Source organism: Rhinopithecus roxellana, chromosome 15 (assembly GCF_007565055.1).
Source record: "Rhinopithecus roxellana isolate Shanxi Qingling chromosome 15, ASM756505v1, whole genome shotgun sequence".
NCBI classification, from domain to species: domain Eukaryota; kingdom Metazoa; phylum Chordata; class Mammalia; order Primates; family Cercopithecidae; genus Rhinopithecus; species Rhinopithecus roxellana.
In genome coordinates this window covers 22,615,985-22,642,396 of record NC_044563.1, presented here as the reverse complement: position 1 = coordinate 22,642,396, position 26,412 = coordinate 22,615,985, and the positions used below count along the sequence as shown (strand labels likewise).

Here is a 26,412-nt window from a genome sequence, read left to right as displayed (position 1 = left end):
TCTCTCTCTCTGTCTCTCTCTCTCTCTCTCTCATTTTTTACCCTAATATCTTTATTATGTTGAAATTAAACAGATTGTTGCAAGTGATCATATCTCAGGTTACATTACTTTTCTTTCTCTGAGAACACCAAGAAAGATTCACCATAATCAAGAATGGCAGTTCCAGTGGAAGGAATGACCCTCCTGATCCCTTGGCACAGGCACAACTAGGTGGAAGCCTGTCAGCTCCTAAGTTGAGGCCATGAGAAGGGTGTAGGTAGGAGGAAAAAACACAGTGAGAGTATTTCTAACAGGCTCAGAATTAGGTAATTGTGTACACATACAAATATATATATGTACACACACACACACACACACACACATTTTAGAAAACAAAAATTTCTGTGCCTGAGTAGTTACATGTAGCTACAGCAACTTCACAATGATTCCAGAATCTAGATCCCTCCAGCTTTCTGTGTGACTAACCATAACTAATGTTTCTTGCTCATAGTTATAAGACAGCTGTTGATGTCCCACTCAGTTATAAGACAGCTGTTGATGTCCCACTCACCAGGTAGGAGGATCGAGAAGAAGCTGCTTTCCAGGAAATCCCAGTCAACTTCCAAATAGATCTCTTTGGTCAAACATGTGTCACAGATCCAACTCTCTTTTTGTAAGGTAGTATGGGGAATAAAATATTTAAGTAGTAAAATTGGGCCTCTGCCAATAAGAAAGAAGGAGAGGATAGATACTGGGTAGATAACTAGCAGCATCCTCCATGTGATAAACTGGAATGAGAGACATGCTAGCTTTGATAAATTACATCTGCCTCCATTTGTTAGCTCTTGTCACATGTTGAATTATTTTCTATTGAATCCAAGCAATGCACTTAAATTACATTCAAGTTTTCAGTTCGAAATGAAAGTACCACATTTGTTCCACTCTACTCTTATTATTTCCACCAAACCCTGAATTTCTCCATTCTTTACCACTATGTTCCATGGTATTACATTCAAAGCCTCAGTCACAGCCCACTGAAATCCATAGCAGTCAAATGGTTAAAAATCAGAGTTCCTAGAAAATCCACCTGAGATGATTAGTTAAAGCAATCTGAAAAAGCAAGACATTTCACTGCCTGCCACATAATGTTTCTCCAGGCCCAGTCCCTGTAAAAATAAAATATCGTTAATGGAAGCCAACTTGTTACCCCATAGAATTACTACAACACATGTGCTTGAAAATGTAAGACAGATATTCTTAACTTGGCAAGCCACAGGGAACCACAGAAACGTTCTCCAAGAAATGATTTCATTTTGTTGGTTTTATATTTAAAGTCACATTTTTGGCAGGCAATCCCAAAGACAAAGTTCCAAGAGTAAACTGGCCTATGGGATAGAACGCAGACTTCTGGTCACTTGCCCACATGTGTTTAAATCACTTACCTGTCCTTGTATACCTGACATAATGATCTGGGAGCCTGGCTCTGTTCCTTCTAGTTGTAGACCTCTTTTTGCCATCTTTTCTTCTACCCTCCATACTGAGTGTAGTTTATTACTTTAGCACACATATGTGGGGTTATAAAACGTCTAGATTTGAAGTGCTACTCTGGCACTTAATAGTAGTGTAACTTAGACAAATTACATAACCACACTTTGCTTTAGTTCACTCATCTATAAAATAAGCATCACAATAATGTCTATGTCATAAAGCTGTTATGAAGATTGAATCAGTTAATGTATTAACGTTCTTAAAATAATGCCCAGCATGTAGTGTGATATAGGTGGTAGCTGTTATTATTATCACCCAGCTGGATAACAGGACATGACCTAAATTAGCCAGCAAAATGACTCCCTGAGGTAAGTCAGCTAAAACCTGAATAAGAAAATTCTGTAGAAATGTGTGTGGAAGCTGACAGATATTCCCCCCAATACTACATATATAAGGGACTCAGCTGAGTGATCAGGGAAAGTTACCTGGGATTCAAATTCACTATTTCCTCTGGATGCTTAAGGACTGTGAAATTTTAGTGAACAGAAGATTCTCAGGGTTTATCTCATATAGTTCCTTCATTTTATAAAGAAAAACTCGATCTATGAGTAAATACAAGGTTACAAAAGTAATTAGTGGACAGCTTCCTGGGCCCTGATGCAGTGACTTTTTTTCTTATATTAAGGTAAGATAATTTCTTTATTCCCTCTGAAGTGATGATGGGAAGAGAAAGACAAGAATCTGAAATAGGTTGTAAATCTCCATAATCTCTGCTTACAAAGAGGTCCATTCCAACTCAGAAATATTTACTTAACACAGAATCTTGAAACTGTATAAGTCATTGGGCTTGGAGCTTTATAACTATTTACTCAGCTGATTATCTCCATTTCTTACAGTGAAATGTGAAACTTGTTTTTTAAGAGTGTATGTGCAGCTTGAAATCTTCAAGACAGGCAAAAAAATGTGAGTTAGGTTTTCCCATTTGGGTGCCAAACTTACAATCTTAACCTTTTCTTCTGCTCATCTTTGCTTCTATTATTCTGATTTCAGAATAATGTCCAGCCCCATTATATACATTTCTGTAGCATTTTCATTTCCCAAGGGTCTTCCTGATTTGACTTATATTTCTCAACAATTGTCATTAGCTTTATTATCCTCACTTGACCAATGAGGAAATCAAACTTAGAAAGGATTCAGCGACACTCTTCTATGATCACATAAGTAAAGGGGAAGCCTGATTAAAAAACAACGACAACAAGAAACAAACAAAACAAAACAAAAAGCAAACAGACAGGTTTTCCGAGTCATTCTCTCTTTCATTTATTCAATATTATCTTGCCAATATGACTGTGTGTTTCCCATGTGCACTGAGGATAAGTGTTTTTTTTTTTTTTTTTTTTTTTAAAGTCACTCAAGATCCTTTCTTAAAGCTTAGCTTATTTCCAGGTCAGTTGTGTTTTATTCTAACACACAGTAAAACTATTCAGTGTTATCAATGAGTTCACAAAGTAGTCAAAAGGTAAACTATACCTGAGATATCAAGTATAAAGAAATAAGAGGTTTTTAAGGTAACTTAATATAAAACAAATTATAAATGTGCTGAGGTCAATAAATCAGTGACCAGATAATTAGAGCCAATCAGAACCACAGACATAACTGAGAAAGACTATCTGTAGGTCAGCTTCACTGCTTCCCTCCCAGCCTTACTGCCCCAGTCACTCTACAGCCCCCAGGTTTAGTCACACCAGACTAGTTTCATTTCTTTGCACAACTCATGCAATTTCATCATGTCTTCCTACAATTTGTATTTCCTTTTCATCTTTTCTTGTGCTTCTATTTTTTTAAAAAATGACTTATCATTTTATATATCCTTCAAAGTCTACTTCAAAAGTGTCCAAGACTGATAAAACTACTGTTGTTTAGGAACGCTCAACCAGTAACTGGGGCCTCCTAGGAATTTAAGAGACTCTAGGAAATAAGAAGGAAAAGTCAGTTAATAATAACTTCTCATCGTCATGAAGTTTCTCATCCTCATGAAGTCAGGAGACTATTAGAGACCAAGAAAGTGATGATGTGATGTTTTCTGCTCATCCCCTAATTCAACAATTTTATTGAGCACCAACCATTTTATTTTTCTAAGTAAAAATGCATCATTAAATAAGACAAAAATTATCCTCTTATGTTGTTTTTATTATGATAGCAAGGCAAACAATTACATATATATATATATATTTAACAACACACATAAATATATAACTTAAAATTGTGAGTGTAAAACCTCAAAAAGACAATAAGATTATATTTGAGGGAAATGTAGACATTTTGGTTGAATCTCCAGCACTTACTTCATCATCTCTTGATAAATAACAGCAATGCATGCTTTGGAGAAGGATTTCAGTTCAAATGCTGATGACTCATATCTCATATTTATAAATTATTCCCATCTACTTTATCAATGATTGGTTCAAGCATAATCATGTGACTCAGTTCCAGTCAAAAAAATGTAAAACCAGTTTACTGCAGGCATCAGAGAAACTTAAAAAAAAATTTTTTTTATGGAAGAACCATAACAAATTAATAGTTTTATGGTATTAACAAGGAGCCTTGTGGCCCAGAATTTTCCTGAAACCATTTTTACCATCATGAAGGGGGAACCAGCTGTAGGAGGAATATAATGATATGGAAGCTGGAGTTAAAAAAGGAACGAACTTGTTAGGGTACTAAGTCAATCACCTGAAACTCACCTGACCTCAGGATCTCCTCTTGTAGGATCTCATATTTCCTGCTGTTAACATAAACTTGAACCACATTTTCTTTCACCTGTTCCTAAAAACAAATGACACAAAAGGCTAGATGGTCAGGCAAGATCTCTCTAAAAGGTGACGTTTGGACTGAAACCTAAATGATGAGAAGTAGCTAACTGGCCAAAGATCTGGAGGAGTTGGAGACAGTCAGGATAAAGAAGCTAAGGAGTAAAGAAATAACAATCAGCTTTTTGAGGGACAGAAGGAAAGCCAGTGTGGCTGGTGAAGTGTGAACCAAAGAGAGAATGGGATAAGAACCAATTGAAACATACACAAGAGTCAGAGTTTTAACTGAGATTTTAACAGATTCATTCAAAGCATCTCTTCTTTGAAAGGTTTAGCAGAAATATAAGTTTTTGTTATTCTTTCTGAAGTCATATATTTGTCATGACATCCAAAGCACAGAACACCTTAAATGCTCTCTAACCCCTCAGCTAGGATCCACGTCTCAAATTTGAAGATCCTAAATTAGGCGATTCTGACAGAATGCTGAGTAATATACACGCTTTTGTTGGGCTATAAAAATCAAAGAACATAGGCAGAAAAGATTTGATGGTAAAAAAATTATTGTAAGACAAATGGGAAGGGGAAAGAGACAATCAATATTCTGACATCCAGGCATACAAACAATTCTGCTTAAGTGATTTTAAATATCCAGAGCCAAATGGAGAATTAGAGACAGTATTAAACTATCACCATTTATCTTCATAGTTTATTATTGCTTCTAAATCCTTAATATATTGTAAAACTAAATGCTCCATACTTTACTCACCTGTATAACACTTGTACATATTCTATTTTAAACCTAATTGTTTAGTTATGTGCGTATGTATCTATGTCTTTCCCAGCAGATTGTGAGTTCCTGGAAAAGAGACAACTTTGAAATCTCTTTTGTATTCCCTCATCCTCTGACAGTTCTATCAATTTAATAGAAACTCAGTACATTTTTGATGAATTAAATGCTCCTTAGTTGCCATTTAACACTGGCAGACAGGTGCTAAGATTCCATTTCTCAATAATTATATTATATAGAATGCATACTAGATAAGCTCATTCCAATAGTTTGTGACAAAATTTTATACAAAAGAAGGATTCTATTTCAGCTTATAAATAATTACAGGCTTTTTTGGTCTAACTTCAAAATTTAACTGATGTCTGAGTTTCTGAAACCACCAATCCCTTCATTTGTTTCATAGAAACAACTGCTCTAAATTGCAAACAACTGTCTAAAAACGTACCCACATTCACATGGTATGTTCACTTCATTCTTCAAATATTGATTTCCTTAAGGAATCAGTTTCTGGCACCCAACATTTGGTTTTGATGTCCTTCCTATGTGTTCGCAGAGTAACCTGGTTTGTATGACTCGACCTATGTAGTTCAGTCTTACTCTGATAGATACACAATACATGTTTGGTTGATTAATCAAGAAAAAGTCTGTGACATCCAACTTCCTTCCCATCTGCAAGCTCTTATCGGGGAGACAGTCAACATAATAATGTCTGCCGTGTGACTGATACAATAAATAAATAAATAAATATTAATGTTGTTGATATTAGCAAAGTAGCATATATTATGCCAAGAGCATTCACACACATTATTTCGTTTCATCCTCAAGACTTCTTCTAAGGCCAGTGATCCTTCCTCTGCTCTTCTCCACTTCCATCTACAGGCTAAGGCAATGGAAATCGAAACTCAAAATGAGCTTTTTTTTTTTTTTCTGAAACTGAATTTAAGTCTGAAGGATTCTAGAAATATATATATATATATATAATGCACTTGTGTTCAATGTACTCTATTCATTGAGTCTAAGAATTCCTTGAGAGCCAGGGGAATTACTTATTTATGGTATTCTTTTCAGCCTCCCACTGTAATGCCCAGCATGTGTTATGTGCCCATTAAAGGCCAACTGAATTTAAACAAGGAGTATCATTTCTTAAAATTCTCAACAATCAGGCTACAAGTGCAAGAAAAATGTACTTTATTTTGTAGCCAAATCAAAGCTTTGCTCACTCAGATATTTCTTTTTTCAATTATTCTGCTTAACCAAGATTTTACTGAAGTAAAATAAGTCATTAAATAAAATCAGTTTCTCTTGCAAACTAACATTTTTTGTTTTGCTTCACATATTCATTAGCAGCCTTAAAGTATGCTATTTTAAATATATTATTGATATAAACTTATATATTTAAAACTGAGTATATTACTATGTTTATCTTGCTATTTGCTGGACATCTTAACAAGTAAACTTGATTCATTTTCAAGCTTTTGAAAGAAAATGTTCCTGCAACTGCTAGTTGATCTTGGTGAATCAGGACTAGCTCCCACAATTAACTTCTGAGATTTTAAATTTGTCAAAGAGAAAGTACAAATGACTTAATGTCTGGAAGAATGTCAGTGTCTACTGTATCATGATCTGCTAGTAAGCAACCTCAGTTCCTCTTCCTGGTTCCAACTGAGGTTAAAATGAAACTTTCTGGGATCTGCTTCTGAATATTCTCTATTTTCGGAGAGAAAAACTACTAAATTATTGACATCTCAGTTGCCTCCATAACTGATATATTTAAAACTGTGTGTTTACTTTAAAGTATTGCTTTACCTTTACAAATTTAATACACTTTAAAAATCCCTCGAAAATGTAAGTTTAGATTTTGTCATTATTGGGTTATTTGACATCGAATAAGGAAAATGAAATATTTTGATCTGTTTCAAACAAATGAAGATATAAAAGATGCTGCCATTTTTTCCCTGGTTTATCATGTAGTTGCTGTTATACAAAGAGGAATGAATTCATCATCAAACATCTGTACTTCAATGTCAACATGCGGTTCAGTAGCAAACAAGTGATTCCATGACTTACATGAAGAGCTAGCAGGTTTTAATTTTAGGTTGAATCAGTTTCTAGAATTTCTTCTAAAGTTTGAGCCAATAATTCTGGGAAAATCATCTGTGATAAGTGATGAAGATAATATGTCATTGTTGTTGTTTGTTTTGTTTGTTTGTTTGAAAGACATCCTGGGATTCCTGAGGAACATAAAACAGCTAGAGTCACTATCAAATCAGGCTGGGATTCTTTAGCTCTAATGCTAGTCCATATCACTGTTGAAGCATTCTCACCACAGGTTACTCTCCTGTTAAAGTGGCAGTTTGAATATTTCCTCCAAACCTTTTGTTTTAATTATTAAATACAGTTGCCCAGAGAGATTTTTGTTGTTGCTGTCAGACTTTATATCAGGTAGGCTGTATTCTCTGCATTCCATAAAACATTTCGGTATCTCAACAATCAGCTACTTGGTTGCCTTTCCGTTTCTTAAGAAGGACAGTCACATGTCACAAGAGAACTTAGCCAGGTATAAACAGACAATGAAATCAAAGCTGTACCAACCCCTTCCACCATAGAATCATGGACTTTAAGAAGTTTCAGGGACCGTCTAGCCCACTGTTTCATTTTACAGATGAAAAATTCTGAAGGTCACGTTAGCTCAAGACTTTTTTAAGATCATAGCATCTACTAGCAGGTACATCTTCTGGCTCCTAGATTTGTTCGTCCTAAATCTCGTAGTCCTCAGATCTTCTCGTTGCCATTCTTGTATCCTCCTGTGAAGGACTAGCATCTTCCAGACTTCTTTTTCATATGACTCCTGCTGGTTTAGGCCACTGGGAGGCACTGGTAGAGGACTGGAGGACTAGAAGAAGAAAGAAGCAAACAGTGCCTTAACAATATCTGTACATGGTAATACCATAATACTGCATTTTTCATATATGAGTATGATTAGAAAATCAAGATTTAGTCTATTAATCACAGATGGAAAATTTCAATGTTTCAAGGGGCTGGTTAGGTCACATAAATGAAGAACTCAGGCACAGTAGACACCATGGAGAACACTCAGCCTATCTAGAGAAGATGGACTAACACACAGCTCCAGAAAACTAGTGCCCTGCGAAAAGCTGGCCCATGCTGCTAACTTCTCTGAATTTTTCATTGAAAGGAAACACCTAGAACTGCATGTGAAATTTTCTTTTTTTCTAAGTGATAGTAAGCATTTCAATTTTAAAACACAACTATATGGACCAAATGCAATTTAACTGTGAGATAAATCTGGCAGGCAGTTTATGATTCTGACTTTGGGACAACAGCTCACCTCTAGAGAGGAAAAGTGTATTTAAATATTCACCAAGAAGTGCAGGGTTAAAGCACTCACTGGAGTAGTTCCTTTCCCCCACTGCCCTGCACGTCGAATACGTGGTTATTTCAAATAATCACTCTATCTTGCTAAAACATCTTAACATAGCTGCTTAAATATTGCACTTTACTTAGTGTGTTTAAACACAGACTAAGCATGATCATACAGAGTTTTGGGGAGTTAAAAGGGCAACATTTGATAAAGACCATCAAACTGAGTTGCCAAAAAACCAAACAAATCCTGTTGTAAGTACATGGCATACCTTCAGTTATTACCTACAAATAAACCCTGGTAATGAGGTTTGGGATTCCTCTCAGTTGCATGTTGATGATAGATTCTCTGTGGAACTGACTCCAACCCATTAAGCAAGCTTGTTCCTGCCACCATGGCTGTTAATTTGACAAGACACTGTCGAATTAAGTAGAACAAACATGTTTTCATCCAGTCAGCCATCCAGAACCGACATGGCTGTTACTCTAACAACTGGATATTGATTGGAATCACTCACCCCTTCTGACCCTCCACTGGGAGGTGGAGACCAGGCTCAAGCTGACTGAAGATTTGCCTCATTGGCACACATGGGTAGCATATTAAGGATAGCCACAAATTTTAAACCATTTAGCTCCTTGTCATGTTCATCCTTCAGGCACTGTCTGGTTCTCAGTTTCTTCAGTGGAGCAATAGGCTCCCAATAAATCATTGTTTATTAATTTTATAGATCTACACATCCATTTGTGAGGACGAATTTGTGCTGTTTTAGCATTTACAACTTCATAAATGCAAAACATCATAAGGCACACAAAGAAATTTTACAGGAAGTCCAAAAGATAAAAAATTAAAAATTTTTATATCCTAAAAGGTAGGATGGAGTCTTCCCTCTCTTTTTAATCTATGTGATTGAGAGACATCCACTTAGTTTTTGAATGACCAATCCATTTAATCCAGATATAATCTTAAAAGGCTATAAATCAAGCTAAGTGAAAAAAAAATGATATTTACCTGATGTTAACTGTTTTTAATCTGGCTATTTTTAACCTGCTTATTAATATGGGTACCTAACATTTAGTAGAGCTTACTTTTCACTCAGTCATTCATTTACCACAGATAAATTTTAACATGTGAAATTGCTGGGGTATCATTTACCTGTGTCTCTATGTCAATCTCAGCATGTGTTAGGCCCTGCTCTGTTCACTAAACTTCATATTCGTGACAGCATCCCATGGTTGAAAAGGACCTTAAAGGACATTTAGTCAAATTGTTCACCAGACTCCCTTGCCTGCTCTGGAACAGTCTCAAGAATTGGGCATTCAATATTTGCTTGAACACCTCCAGTGTTGGTAAACTCATTAAACTCATAACCATCTGGAGAATTCTATTAAAATATTAGACATATATCCCCTGTTTTTTCTAGTATAGGTCAAATCCTTCTTCTGCAGGGAAGTGATTCAAATATCCAAAAATAGTAATGATATTCTCTTTCTGTCTTCTTCAAGAGATATGGTTTGAATTTATGTCCTCACCCAAGTCTCATGTCAAATTGTAATCCCCAGTGTTGGAGTTGGGGCCTGGTAGAAGGTGACTGGATCATGGGGGCAGATTACCCCTTTGGTGTTGTAGAGTTCTCATGAGATCTGGTTGTTTATAAGTGTGTGGCACCTCCCTGCATCTCTCTTCTGCTCCGGCCATGTGAAGTGCCTGGCTCCTTCCCTGCCTTCCACCATGATTGTTAAGTTCCCTGAGACCTTCCCAGAAGCTGATGCTGCTATGCTTCCCCACACAGCTTGCAGCACCATGAGCCAATTAAAACAGTTTTCTTTATAAGTTACACAGTTTCAAGTATTTCTTTATAGCAATGTGAGAATGGACTAATACACCCAGCTAAACACTTCAGTTCTTTGAACTATTTATCTTATAGCAGCAGTCTGCAAACTGTGATCTAAGAGCTGCATCCAGCCTTTCACCTGTTTTTGTAAATAAAGTTTTATTAGAACAGGTCCATTCAATTACATATTTTCTAAGCTGCTTTTAGACTACAATGGCAGAATTGACCAGTTGTGAGAGAGAGTGTACAGCCCCCAAATATTGAATAACCTGGCCCTTTAAAAAATAGTTTGTTGGCCACTGTCTTATACTATGGTGTGCTAAGAACCTTCATCATCTGTATTCTGGATGTCTTTCAGTTTTTCACTACTGCTGTAAGACTGTGATCTGCAAAACTTGAGAAGCTTGTGTCACTTGTTCTGGATACATTTTCTACTAATGTAGAAAAAAGTCCTTTGGCTTACAAAAATTCTCCATCCTAAAGCACAAAGAAATCCTCAGTTAAACCATTGAGATTTGCCTGATTTATAGCAGAAAATATAAAGTTTTGCTGTTTTTCTCCAAGTGTATTCTTATTTTACTGTTCCATCGTTGCTTTAAAATATACTTTTGAGGACCTGCTATTGCAGAGCATTGTTCTAGACACTACATAAAATACTAAGACAGAGTTCTTCCCAAAAGAGTTTGCATCTGGTTGTATGGAGGAAAGTATTTACAAAATACCCGATATATTTCGGGTTTTACAAATCTCCCTTCACTGGATTATCAGCTGCATAAGGTCAGGCTGCTTTGTCTGCTTGGCTCTGTAACGTCTCCCCAGTGCCTAGAATGGTGCTCAGCATGTGGTAAATTATCAGCAAATATTTGTGGGATGAGGGAAACGATTAGAAGAGGGAGACAAAATATAATCAAGTATTAAATTATGTGATAAAGACGATACAAACAACAGGATCTCTGGGAAGAAATAGATCAACATGGTCTGGACAAAGTGCTGAACGGAAACTTCATCATGGAATCTAACTTCTCCTTTAAAAATAGATATCTCTTTTACAATCTGCAGATTGTTATTTCTCACTCACATCAGAATCCTCTAGTTGGCTTATTAAAAGGAGAGATTCTTGATGCCTACAAGGACCTCCTGAATCAGAATCTGGCTGCCATGCCCAGAAATTATTCTTATGAATTCTAAAATTTGAAAACTGCCCCTCTCGACAGAAGGCGACAGAGTCTCTATGTGAATACCTCTAGTGATGAAGAACTGACACTCCCACAAGCTTCTGTATTTGTTAGCTTTAGTTGTTGAAAAATAATTTTTTACTGAGTTGCAATCTGCCTCCCATCATTTCTAATCATTGGTCTCAGCTGCATTCATTAGAGTCACAAGAGACAAATTTATTTTTTCTCTTGCATACGACAACTCTTCAAATGTGGAGAGTTCTATTAAATGTCTTCTCCTAAATCAACATGACTTAGATGCTCTTATCTTTGTAGTTGTTGTTCACTAGCAGAACTTTCCAAGATGTATCAGTTACCCCAACATTCTGCTGAGGTGCCAGAGGAACCCAGCACTCAGAGCCAAGTAAGTGGTTTGGGAATCTGCAGATGAATCTCTTTTCCTTCTATACCAAATGAAACAGTCTACCACAACCCATTCATCATTCACACCTGAAGCCAGAGTATGTACTTCCCCCTCTAGCCCTTTATGTTCAGTCTCAGCAGACTCATTGGAAGGGGTTGAGGAGAGACATGTTCATAGATTGTGGATTCCCATCTCCACACCATTCTTAACACTCCTGTCAAGTTCCATATTTCCCAACATCCATCTTAAAATGTGTCTCCCAGAACAGACTAATGTAGAGGTCAAGGTCTAAGTCAGAGTTAGACTTCACCACTAATTAGCTGTGCAAAATTGAGTGATTATTGTTTAAATTCTTTTACCCTCCATTTGCTTAATCTATAAAATAGAAATAATAGCACTGCCTCATATGGTTGTAAGAATTTAATGTGGTAAAGCAATCAACATAGTACCTGGTGGTATACAGTGAGTTTTCAATAAATGTCAGCCATAATTACTACCTCCTTGGTAGAATGAGACTATTACATCCCAGCAATCCTGTGAGTGTTGTAATATTTTTATTTACATTTCTGTCTCTTTGTGCAGATGGTGAACACAGGCAGGGGCCACATCTGACTTATCTCTAGCTCCAGGTACTAAAGAGCCACTGGTGAGAGCTCAGTCACGTAATCTAATACTACCTAAGTAAGTTTTCAACCTCTCCAGTATTTTGCATATTACCAACCTCCTACTTTGTGCTTCTAAACTAGGCCATCCTAATACATGCAACTCTGTGGGCAACTAATTTTAGAAAGCCACAATCACAACAGCCTCTTCTTCATAATTGTCTGAAATCCAGCTTCCCTGCCCCTGCCCTTGAGCCTATGCTGAGTCCATCTCTCTGTCTTACACCTGATCCCCTGGCTTGGTCACAAATTTTTACTTACATGCTCACTTATGGACATACGCACTAGATTTGAGCTTGCTCTCTGACTTGCCCATATTCTGACCCTTATGAGTAGCCACGCTGGTTTCCTGAGTTGCAAACTCCCAAGCTTAGAGCAGTACCCTGTGTTGGACATCTGGCCAGCACTCCAGTCATGCCTGCCCTATCATCCCAGAGAAAAGCAGTCAGGGAATAAGAAAGATGCCACGATACAGGGTTTGCTACACATCAGACTGATCTGGCTCACCATGTCATTTTAGTTTCAATTCTTTTGCTTTGCAGACAAAGGGTAAGAGCAACACATCATTAATATGTTATTGCATTATCAGTGATGAGGTGCTAATAAAGTTAGTTCAACAAGACATGGGTTACACATAGGTAGGTCCCAGAAAATTTTATCAGCATCAGCTCTGGAAGTCAGGATGATGATGACATCAGGTCTTAAAAGCAAACTGCAGGGGCTGAATCTGACCTCCTTTGTCTTTGTGGCGGTGGCTCAACACCCAATCAATCTTACAACAGCAGTGTGATGCTTTGCGCAAAAGAGGCTGGCGCAATTCAGCTGAGTGGGCGGGTTGATGGAAAGTGACTCTGGCATTGCTGAGTTCAAAAGGAATTAAGGATTCATGAGAACGCTGCACAGGCAGGCAAGCATAGATCCCCGGATGAATGCTGAATGAGTCACAAGGGAGACCTGGCTGGGCTTCGAATCCCAAATAAGCAAGGAATTGCTTTTTGATGATGCTGAACTAAAAATATCATCACCTCAGAAAACCAGGTTCTCCTCTTACAGTGTCAGGAATCAGCAAAGAGGACTACAAGACCAAATGTGTGTGTTATTGACAAACATAATGCTTTACATAAAGAACACTGCCACTCTAAAACCAGTTGTGAAGCAATTTTGAATTTTTCTTAATATTTTAATTGTATTTTAATCAGAGTAAAAAATCATGGGTGGAATTCAAAAAATTTCATTTTTTGGGGCCACTTCACTGGCAATATAATTACAAGCATTTTCTCTGGTCCTAATCTGGGTTTGGTTATGAAATTGCTAATGTCTAAGTATCACATATCATAAAAATGAGTGTGTTTCAGGTTTGCCTGTCCACTTTTTCACTCCAACTCCTTACACTTTTTTGAATTTCTTTCTTTTGACCATGGATGGAAAACAAAGAAACAAAAATTGTATTTTTTTGCCAAAATTTTCCAAAAAGCATTGAAAACAATGTGTCCAAAATCCTTGGGTTTTAAATACTTGTCTCTGTTGTGCTTGTCTTGAGCAGCTCTTGTGGAATCCCTCACTGCAGGACTTGATGAATTAGTGCAGACCTTGCTCACAACTAGGAAAGGTGTTAAGGGCTGTATCCTTGTGACTTATTCAATTCTGCAAGGGTTGATGGACCTTATTGTCAGCAAAGCTGGGCCCACATAATTGTCACAATAGATGAAGTCAATATCCTGCTTAACATCCAATATTGTTCTGTATTCATCAAATGCCTGGGATAGGGTGATATGTGTCAACACTGGAGCTCTATGTATAATTTTTAAAGTATATACAGAGCACATACGTACATAAACCTGATACAACACCATATTCTCACCATTGTGCTTTCAATATAATGTGTCAAACAATGAGAATTAAACAAGACCTAGTTTATGGGTTAATAAATTATGTATGTAGAGACCTGGATCAACATGGCTATACTCAACCGTAATGTTCACCAAGCTGATTAAACCAAGGCAGGTCTGAGCTCTAGACTATGTGACCAGAATTCCATTAACAGGGTCCCTGCATCGTCTGGGAAGAATTCATCTACTTTCCCTGCTCTCTTCCAATTTCTGACTGTTCTCTCTGTAGTTATTTGTCAATTAAAAGGAAGGAGACAGTGCTGCTGCTACACTGTGTTCCTATCTTCACTAACATCTACTAAGAAAATTCCAGCACCTTGCCTGACAAATGCAAATAAATATTGTATCATTTTGATTAATCACAATAATATACACAGACCACTCAACTTTTTTAAAAAAAGAATCACTGGCTTTTCAGAACTTTCTGGGAGTTTTTATTGTTTTCCTTCATTTTATGGTAATGTAAAGGAGAATCATGCTACAAAAATCTAATACTTATCTTTTCCTTGAATGTAATTTATACCATCTAAACTCCTCTTTGATACTTTAAAATTACTCTGTTGGCTCCTCACCTGGGATTTTTATAATATAAATAAAATGTTCTCTGCATTAAGGACTTAGGTATATAAATAAATACATTTATACATTCCTTTCTCTGAAAAGAATGACAGATCGGAATGTACAATACATGATATATTTTTATTCTTACAATCTTCTCTCACAACATGCCTATACATTGTACATTAAAACCAGGTTTGGGCCCTGCTGAACTTCATCTGTGCCTGTCACATATATTAATGTAAAAATCTTATTATTTTCCTCATAATAGAAGCACTTGAAAATTTGCTTAGAATCTCCAGAAGCAAATAATAGAAAAATTGGTATCTAAGAAAGTTGGGGGAGTATCAGAATAGCATTAAAGGCCTTTTTGAGTTTTAACAAAAAATGAAAGAAAGAAAGGAAGGAAGGAAGGAAGAAAGAAAGAGAAAGGAAGAAAGAAAGAAGAGAAGAGAAGAGAATGAGAAAGAAAGAGAAAGAGAGAGAAAGAGACCCTCCTTCAGCAAGGTGTTTAGAGGTTCAAACTCTAAGATACCATTCACCATGCGCCATCTGGCCTCAGCCCATCTTCCCAGTCCTCCCTCTCCTCCTTACCCCTTCCACTAGCCTTCCTCTCCTGTCCTATTGGCTACTGTTTAGTCCCTGAATATATGCACTATCATACCACTATGACTTTGCCCATGCTGCTCGCTATCTTTCCACCTCCTCACTCCTCCTCTACCTATTGGGGTCCACTTATTTTCTGAGACTTAATTCAAATCTCACCTTTTCTGTGAAATCGTCCTCAAGTACACCTTGTTCCACATCTCCTACTCACCCAACTGAAAAGAATGTCAGCCCCTGGTGCAGTAAGTACAGTTTGTCTGTGTCCTTCAGCCTCTAGTACAGGAACTGGCATAAGCAGTGGATTATGAACAAATTAACCAATTGCCAATGAACAAACCTTACTTCAGTCTCTATGACCTTTCCGTTTTGAACCACATTTTGCATTTTATTATTTTTGTTTTTTAACTTTTATTTTAGGTTCAGGGGTACATGTGCAGGTTTGTTATATACATAAACCTGTGTAAAAGGGGTTAATTTACAAACTATTTCATCACCCAGGTACTAAGCCTAGTACTGAATAGCTATTTTTTCTGTTCTTCTCCCTCCTCTTACCCTCCACCCTCAAGTAGGCCCCAATGTATGTTGTTCCTTTTTTGTGTCCATGAGTTCTCATCACTAAACTCCCACTTATAAGTAAGAACATGTGATATTTGGTTTTATGTTCCTGCATTAGGTTTCTAAGGATAATGGACTCCAGCTCCATTTATATTCCCACGAAAGGTGAGATTTTGCTATATAGTATTCCATGGTATATATGTCCCACATTTTCTTTATCCAGTCTGTCATTGATGAACATTTAGGTTGATTCCATGTCTTTGCCATTGTGAATAGTGATGCAATGAACATTTGCATGCATGTGTCTTTATGGTAGAATGATTTATATTCCTCTGGGTATATCCACAGTAAAGGAATTGCTGAGTTGAATGGTAGTTCTGTTTTTAGCTCTTTGAGGAATCACCACACTGCTTTCCATTATGGTTGAACTAATTTACATTCCCACCGATGGTGTATAATTGTTCCCTTTTCTCTACAATGTCACCAGCATCTGTTATTTTTTTCCTTCCCTAATTTTCCAGTGAACTCTGCTGCTTATTGGTGTTTCAAGTGTCCTTGTCAAGCCCTGGATTTCTTCCTGTTGATATAATATTCACATTATCACCAATATTAGGCCCTCTACAATTTCTTTTGGAGATTTCTGACATGTCTTAAGACTATAGAACACCATACTGAGTAAGAGTTAAGAAACTGACAGTCTGGACCTTAATATTTTACTTACTTACTCCAAGGCCTAAGACAACCACTATTTATTTCTGGGTCTCTGAATACTCACTTGTAAAATTAGGAGGATACACTGAGTGTCTAAGGTCCTTTGCAATGCAAGAAAAATCTGTGACTGGTAAGGTTTTCAAGAGTAGTGCCTCTGGTAGGAATAATTTCAGCTTGATAAAGATTTAATTTATTCATGTATTCATTCAACAAATATTCATTAAGTACCTATTTCATGTCAAGCATTTTTTCTAAGATCTGGGAATACAGCAATAAGCAAAATGTAAATGTAAATACCATCTATGTAGCTTACATTCTGATAGAAGTAGAGAAAATAAATTATAACTCATCTATGTATGTGAATGTGTGAATGAATATTTATTCTATCTTTCTATAAAATCAAGCAGTTTTAAATGCTGTAGCAGGAAAAAGTTTAAGAGCAGTTTAATGTGGAGAGAGAGAGAGAATATTGTTCAGGGCAAAGGTAGAAAGACAGATGGACCTATGATTTCATTCAGTATATCCAGTGAGAGAGAGAAAGAGAAAGTGTGTGTGTGTGTGTGTGTGTCCCAGGCAGATGGGACAGCAAGTGCAAAGGGCCTGTGGGGTCAGAGTACGACCACTTGTTCAAAGAAGATAAAGAGGTTAAATTGCAACAGAATTAGAGAGTGAATGAGAAATGAAGTTAAAGAGTCTGAGGTAGAAGAAATAGGTCACTAGGGCCCTGTGGGCCATTGTAAATGCTTGACTTTGAGTGCTGAGAGACTGTTGGAGGAATTAAAACAAAGGAGTGACAAGCTCAGATTCAACCCCTTGGAAAGATTACTGTAACTGTTGACTTGAAAATAGACAAGATATGGTCAGTGAAGAAGGTAAAGATAATTAAGAGGTTATTATAATACTCTACATATAAAACTACAGATAACTTGGACTTGGAAAGAAACCATGGAAATGGTGAGAGGCTGTTGGATTCCACTCATATTTTGAAGACAGAGCTGACAGAATTTCCATAGATTATTTATGTGCAGTGTAAGGCAGAAAAGGAGTTAAACATTGCAGTATTTGTGGCTTCAAAAGGGTAAGGAGACAGTTGGCACTCAGTGAAACAGGGAAGAGTGCAGGAGGAGCAGGGAAGGAATTCAGGAGGTTAGTTTGGGACAAGGTAAGTTTGCAATGCCCCTCAAATATCCAAGTGGATGTTTCAAGTAGGCTGCTGGGTAAGAGTCTGGAATTCAGGAACAAGTTCTTTGCTAGAGACACAAATTTTAAAATGATTAGGACAGAGATGGCTTTACAAGATCTCAGAATGGATGATATTACTCAGGGAGTGACTACAGATAGAGAAGAGAATAAATGCCTAAATATCAAATACAGTCCCAGGACACTCTGAAAATAAGAGATTAAGATGATGAGGAGAAATTGGAAGGAGTGATGAGTGAGGTAGCAAGGGAGCGAAGCCAACATGTCCCCAAAACCAAGTGATAAGTGTTTCAGGAAGCAGATGGTATACTATGTCCAACGCAACTGAGAAGTAAAATGTGGTAAAACTTGAGCCAACTCTCAATTCCCATTGAATTACTGAGAGTCTTTCTAACTGTGGTCGTTGTAGATCCTGAGCAGATATACATGGCAGCCTGGGCCAGATATAAAGAGCCAACAGATCCTTGCCTCAAGGCCTCTTAAATTAGCATCAGGCAGGGGACTAGATAATAGCCAGCATATAAGCATTCCTCTCCACCATCATCACCACGACCACTACCACATACGCACACACAAACCTGTCATATGTAATTCTAAATGCAAAAAGCAAGTGAACTTTGTAACAACAAAGTGTAACTTTGGTGTGAGTTATAGCACATCAAATGTTTGATGAATTACAAAGTACAACTTTGTAGCACTAATTGCTAATGTTGCTATTATGTTATTACTATTAACTGCTTTTTTGACTGAGTGATTAGCAACTATCTGGCATTATTTTAATCATTTTACGTATATAATTTTGTTAAAACCTCATGATGCCTTCTGAGATTATTATTGATATCACTCTGATTTTCAGATGAGAGTATGAAGCCTTAGAGAGGGGAAGTGGCTTGTCTAAGGTCACATGGCAAGTAACTGGCAGATTCTGTTTCAAAACCAAAAGTCTGCTTCTAGGTCTCTCAGCCAAGAAATAAGAATGGGAATGTTCAGTTCTCCTAAATGCCCTGTTCTTTGGATAATACATGTATTTTCAACTGTCTATTACCAAGTTTTCTTCTTTGTGATTCCCAATAGGGATGGGTAATCTGGAACTAACTCCAGAAGTTTCCTGATGTTTAAAATACAGGCAATAGCTAGCTTTGCCATCCTTTCTTAGACAGTTAGTCATTGCTGAAACAAAGTATTCCATGGTTACACTGACCCATGAGTGGCCAAGAGACATTTGAGTGGTAGCCTTCCATTCCCTCAAGACTGTAAAGCTGACCCAAATAAAGTTACTAGCTATCATTTCTAGAATTACATGACCATGTTTCCCAGCCTCCGAGTTTACTTTTAAGAAATAATACTCCAGAGGTTAGATACCAGACCTCTAATGACTGGGCAGCAGCTGGAACTTTACTATTATCAAGTATTGACTTGGTAAGATATGATAGAATCCTTTTTTTTTTAAGTGATTAGTGGTTGAGATGCCTACTTTGAAAATAAACAACAATCCATACAGCAGAAATGCCAAGCCATTTGTTAGAGAGGGAAAGGAATCACTCAAATCCCTTAGTAGACAGAAAGAACTTCAAAATGTCTACACTATTTAAAAACTGATTTAGAGCACCTTTCCCCCCAAAAGAGACATATTTATAAGTTCAGACTATCAGTTTACCCCTTTGTATGCTAAAAAAATATATATTCTTGGAAAATCTTATTTCATGGAGAATATAGTGAAATGACACTAAACTCCATGTTTGATGACTGCCAAAATGCCGTTCTTGGACTGTTTTCATTATTCTTTATGCTCTTCCATTTCCTATGACAACCTTGTTCAGGTAAACCTTTGAAGTATTAGAGAAGATAAAGAACAACTGACTCATTCTCAGCAAGGCAAGTATGGCCTGAAATTGAATTTCCTAACAATGTGATAGGTTGTACTGAGTCATCCATATGCTCATCTGGTCTCCTCTATTCTTCATCAAGACCTTCCACATACCATTGGAAAAAGTCTCACTGGGATCAAGCCTGTGATGTCTAGCTATAATTGTGTGTGTGTGTGTGTGTGTGTGTGTGTGTGTGCATGCACAGGGACGTGCAGAACCATTGGCCTTTACTAGGAACAAGATTACGGGTCCTACTTCATTAACAGAACAGTCTAACTATGAGAGAGTTGCCTGATGCAAATTTGAATCTGGGCTCTGATTCCATCTTTCCTTCCTCAGAGGTATAAGGTAACCAGAACACCAGATTTAAAGTCAGATACAACCAGGTCCAAATCCTCATTCTGCGGTCTTATTCTTGTAGCATCTTAGAAACTGATTTACATTCTCTGAGCTTTGGGGCTCTCATTTGATCAAAGGGAATAAGTAGACTCATGGCATGTGAAGTGTACTTATATATAGCAGGTGAACACATGTTCACCTCTTTATTTTGGACATCGGTGAAACTTGAGCAGTAGTATCTTTTGTCAATTTCTTTAAAATTATCGTCCTGCTCTAGAAAGTAAAGTTATCAAGCTGTTCTTTATACAGTAAGAGCATTTAACTCATAGCTAGTTCTAAATTTAGAAATCACCTCAAAATCCGGTCAAAGCACTTACACAAAAGGATTTGTCCAGCTTTAACCAACTGGAGCTTTATGGAACTCGAATTAAAAGATGGGTGTGCTCAGGTGCCTCAAAACAACTACTGAGAGTGAAGGAATAATAATAATGACTAACAAATCTTAAGTGCTTATTACATTAATCATCATCTGCTGCTGTATAACAAACAATGCCCAGACATAAAGCTGCAAATACGTATTATCTCTCACAGTTTTTGAGGGTTATGAGCCCAGAACTGGGTAGTTCTAGCGCTGGGTTTCTCATGAGGTTGCCGTCAAGATGATGACAGTTTAGTCATGTGAAATCTGTAGGGTCTGCTTATAAACTCGTTCACATGGTTGTTGGCAGGATTCAATTCATTGCTGGTTATTTACTGAAGACCTTAGTTCCTCACCACATGTGCCTCCCAATTCAGCAGCTAAGTGCCCTAGTTACGTACAGTTGGTTTCTCCCTGGAGCAAATGACCCAAGAGAGCAACCAGGACACAGGAAATGACTAGCACAGGAAATGGCATATCATGAAAACTTCCATAGCCTATTCATTGGAAGTAAATCACTAAGTGTAGCAGCTGTCAATGGAATGCGAACTAAGCTCCACTTTGAAATTCACCACACCTATTATATGCTCTGAAGCCATTCCAAGTATGTGATGTAAATTATTTCTATTTAGTTTGTACCATAATTCCATGAGGTTAGAAATTATCATATTCCCCATTTTGTAGATGAGATACACGAAGCTTAGAAAGTTTGATATTCACTCCAAGATGCAATAGTGCTGGGCTCCTAAACCAACCAGTCTGAATCTAGAGATAAAACATTTTGAATAATCAAAAAATTTATTTACTTCAGTAAAAAGTTTAATATTTGTCTTTGAAATTGATAATGTATATCTAGAGTATTTAGCATGCTTTAGTAAACAGCATTTTTGATTAAGCAGAATATATCATTTTCTGACAATGTCAAGTAATTAAATATTTACTGTTTATGAATTACAATGTATTGTGACAGTTAAATCTGAGTCTACAACATTTTTCTATATGGCTTATACTTCATTCTCAAACATCTATCCCAGAAGACTATTATTTAACATATAAGCAGTAGTGAAGAAATTTAGCCACATATTCAGGTACAGAAGTTAAAAGTTCTAAGAGATTCTAATGGATTCTGGTATAAAATTATCTTAGTATCTTTTCACTCCCTTTTTGTAATGCTCACAGATTTATTTCCAATTATCTCATAAACGTGAGGGGGGAAAAGAGCCCCAGTGAGAAATAACTTACACGGTCATTTAAGAGCTGCTTTTCTGCCAGCAATTACTTGAGTTTAATTTACCAGGAGACAAAATTGCAGTTGTTGAGACAGTCAAAGCAGAAGGGGGAAGAGCCAATGATCCAGATCAAGGCTTCAGTAACGGGCAAGAAAAATGTCAGAAAGATGTTAATAGGATATGTAGAAGAAATGGGAGGGGAGAGAGAGGGAAGGGAAGGAAGTAAAGAATGGAAGGGCAGAAAGGAAGGAAAGAGGACAATGAACAAATGAATGAATGTATAAAAAAACGGATGACGGGAGAAACTGGGGCCTGCTATGATCTGATTTGTCCCCCAAAATTCATGTGATAAAATGTAATGGCCAATGTGATAGCATTAAGAGGAGAGGCCTTTAAGAGATGATTAAGTCAGGAGGGGGAAGCCTTCATGGATGGAACTAGGTTCCTTACAAAAGCCTAGAGAGAGTGGGTTCAGCTTTTTTTTTTTTTTTTTTTTTTTTTTTTTTTTGCCATGTAAGGACACAGTGTTTAATCTCCAGAAGATGCAGCAACAAAGTAACATCTTAGAAGCAGAGAAACTTGACTCTATTAGAATCTCAAGGTGCTGGCACTTTGATTATAGACTTCCCCATCTCCAGAAGTGTAAGAAATAAATTTCTGTTGTTTATATATTACCCCATGTCAGGTATTTTGTTACAGCAGAAATAATGAATGAAAGGAAGGCCTGAAAGTAAAAGAAGAGAAATAATGGTGTAGGCAAAATGCCCTGCGGTGTCATGGAGAACAAACAAGTTTTGTGCAAAAGCTTTCAATGGGCCTCCATTGTCTAGAGCAAGTATGAATGAGCAAACTACTGCCTACTGCCTGCTGCCTGTCCCCAAGAGGGTTAACAGCTGAAGGGTGACAGCCAGAGCTTGACAACAGCCTGGGGAATAAGTTATTTATTTCTAAAGTGGGAACTTGTAACTGCCCAATAGGTTCTTCCTGCCTGCTGCACAAGTAAAGACCACAGCATTTCAGTAAAGAAAGAGTTTAACTGACATGAGGCTGGCCACAGCACGTGGGAGATGGAGTTATTACTCAAATCAATCTCTCCGAAAATTTGGGGATGGAGTTAAGTACAATTTGGTGGGTAGGGGGTTGGAAAGTGGGGAGTGCTAATTGGTCATATCAAAGATGAAATCATAGGGAGTGGAAGCTATCCTCCTGCACTGAGTCAGTTCCTAGGTGGTGGCAAGAACAGAAGAGCCTGTTTATTGATTTGGTTGGTGCCAGCTGATCCACTAAGTGCGGGGTGTGCAAAATATCTCAAGCACTGATCTTAGGTTTTATAATAGCGATGCTATCCTGAGGAACAATTTGAGGAAGCTCAGAATCTTGCAGCCTTCAGCTCCATGACTCCTAAACCATAATTTCTAATCTTGTAGCTATTCTGTTAGTCCTACACAGGCAGTCTAGTCCCTAGGCAGGCAGGGGGTTTGTTTTGGCAAAGGGCAGTTACTATCTTTGTTTCAAAGTTAAACTATTAAAACTAAGTTCCTTCCAAAGTCAGTTTGGCCTATAGGCAGGAATGAATGAGGATAGCTTGGAGGTTAGAAGGAAGATGGAGTCAGTTAGGTCAGATATCTTTCACTGCAATAATTTTCTCAGTTATATTTTTTGCAATGAGAGTTTCAATCCTGAGGTCACAGCATAGAATCCTTCCCCATTCAATTATCCTTTTCTGCTTTAGACAGTACCATTTTTATGCTCCTTTATCAATAAAGGGAAATATTTTAATTCAGAGAAGATACAAGACTCAAATCTCAGTTGTTTTATCTGAAAGCTGAAGATAATACATGATTCATCAAAACTAGTATAATGAAGATTCAATGAGATAAAACAAGTAAAGTATTTACCACAGTATCGATGTCAGCTGCAATTATTATTATTACTACCTATATTGCAGGCTTTTGAAATACATTTGTCTAGAAAATGCTCCAAAGTTAAAAATGAATATATAGCTCACAAGATATCCAAATGCCGGGTTTACAGCTATTAACATTTTTAAGCCTGCTCAATAAATGGCACGTCTGTAATTTCCCCAGGATTTGAACAAATTAAAAAAATAAGGCCAAGGAGTGACAGGTGGTTGCCCATATATCTCATTTTGACAGATAAAAGCTGAGGAGGGCCAGTTGATGTGTGTATCTGGGAATTAGGCAGACTTACCAATCTAATCTCAGCCTCAGGGAACTAGGATAAGCCCCCCCTTCCTGTCCCTCACAGGTGAAGAGCCTAGCCTTGGAGGAGCAGAGCAGGAAGATTATTTCAAAAACTAGATGAAAGTAGGAGAGCTGAGCACGCCTATACCCTGTTCACTCTTTTCAAATGTACTAAGCAGATAAGTCACTCCTCCTCCTTCTCTAGATTGAAGTAACCCAACACGCAAGAAAAATGTCAGAAAGATGTTAATAGAATAAATAGAAGAAGTGGGAGGGGAGAGGGAAAGAAGGGAATAAAGAAAGAATGGGAAGGAATAAGGGAGGGAAGGAGGACAATGAACAAATGAATTAATGTATTAAAAGAATGGATGAAGGAAGAAATGGGGGCCTGCTATAGCCTGATGTGTCCCCCAAGAGATAGACTAAGGTCTGCAGATTCACTGAGTTAGTTCCCTTCATATGGAAGAAAACAACTAGCATGCTAGGTAAGTGTTCCCCAAAACAGATTTTCATAGAGAAATTCTGAATATTCCCACCCCTGGGTCAGGCCTCAACTAGCCAGAACATTGGACCTTGGAACAAAGACACCAAAGGGAAATTCAAAAGTTCTTAAATTCTCTATATTTAATACATTGTATACTCTATAACTTTTTTTTTTAATTTTAGTAATGTACTTTCATTTTTTGCAACATACTTTTATTGGAGAGATCATTACTAGTTTTAAAGCCTGAGGAATCACTTTATTCAAAAAATTCTAAAATATATAACCAAGAAAATAATTGCATTAACAATTACCACAATCAGGGAGGGCCCTAAACTAGTACTGCAAATATCTGATTTTCTATCCCAGTTCCACCACTTCCTAGCTAAATACCCTTGACTAGTAATTTAAACTCTAAATCTGTTATCGCATCTTTAAAATGCAGAGGATACCAGGATGCATAAGATTTTTCACATGCTTCTGAACAGATCACTAAAGGATATATGAGAAAGCACTTTAAAGGTGTTGCAAATGTAAATATGGCATCTTCAAGAATGCCAAATGTATTTTAATATAACAGAAATTTTTTAAAAATCTGGTATATTTGAAACATAGACCAAGAAAAAGCATCAGTGTTTTAGCAGTATGTAACAACAAAACACAAAGAGAAAAGAAAAAAAAAAGATTCCATTTTCTCCCACTCATAAATCCATTAATTTTTCATGATGGGCTCAGCCTTGGAGAGATTTTACATAGAAGAGGAGTTTTTCATTATGTTGTTCAAGGACCAAATATTTGGGAATCAACAAATAGCCAAACAATTGGATATTTCACATAAATGTAAAATCACTGTATTTATCCTTTTTAAAAAAAAAAAAAAGTCGGACTGAATCTACCACGAGCTTCTTCTTTCAAATGCTTTTCATTCAAAAATGAAACAAAAGACATGCTGCTGCTAAGAGCTTCAAGGTCTAGAATGCCTATGTGCTCCTTATTATAATTCCTTTCTTCAAAATAGGCATCTTGTGTCCCAGAAGGACAAGCCTTGTGTTCACTCAGCTCTAGGAAATGATTAATGTCTCGGGATGTGATGTATATTTAAGCCAAACTCGCAGCCTATTAGCAATTCACAAACCATGACTTGCACAGTGCTGTGCTCAAATCTATTTTGCATTACAAAATGTTTATAAATCAGCCTCTACTCCCAGAATGTTATATAAACACGTCAACAAATCACATGTGTATTAAGGGGAGAGAGGTAGAAGGTTGGGAATTTATCATAGCCTCAGGCTGTTCTGGGACAAATTAAATACTGCCCTGGCCACCGAGGTCCCCACTAGGCAGTTGTTCAGAATGAACTGTAGATAAATTGAACTTCTCTTATTGGAGACAAACCAGCAGCTCACCCAAACATGAAAAATTGTATCCCCACACTAAAAAAATTAAACCATGCTAAACACAAGCTTTTCATTTCTGCAAGACTGCAGTTTTCCTATTTCTTTAGAAAATGAAGATATTTTATGGCTCAAAAATAAAAGTCACAAGAGGTAGGTGAATAACAGGGAGAAAGGATGGTGAGGACATTACCTATTTGTATTCCCAGCACCTGAGACATTTTTGTGGGGAGATCTGGGAAGGGGGCTTCAGATTAATTAAATATATATAGTCAACTATATATATACACACACACACATACATATGTAATCACATAGCTTAAATGTAGAGGATGCCAGTTTGCCTAATACATATATATTACGTTTCTAGCAGGTGAATCATTTTTCCTCTTATATTTGGAAACTTAAAATCATTTCCTCTTATATTTCCTCATATATTTGGA

At 37.1% G+C, this 26,412-nt stretch overlaps 1 long non-coding RNA gene across 1 annotated transcript in view; it reads left to right on the top strand.

Moving 5' to 3' along the window:
* LOC104667074 overlaps positions 1 to 26,412 on the top strand; it is a 51,674-nt gene that overhangs the window by 13,300 nt on the left and 11,962 nt on the right. The window contains exons 2-3 of the long non-coding RNA XR_748634.1: positions 521 to 657; positions 12,438 to 12,536. This is a non-coding gene — a long non-coding RNA (uncharacterized LOC104667074). The remainder of the gene's footprint in view (positions 1 to 520; positions 658 to 12,437; positions 12,537 to 26,412) is intronic.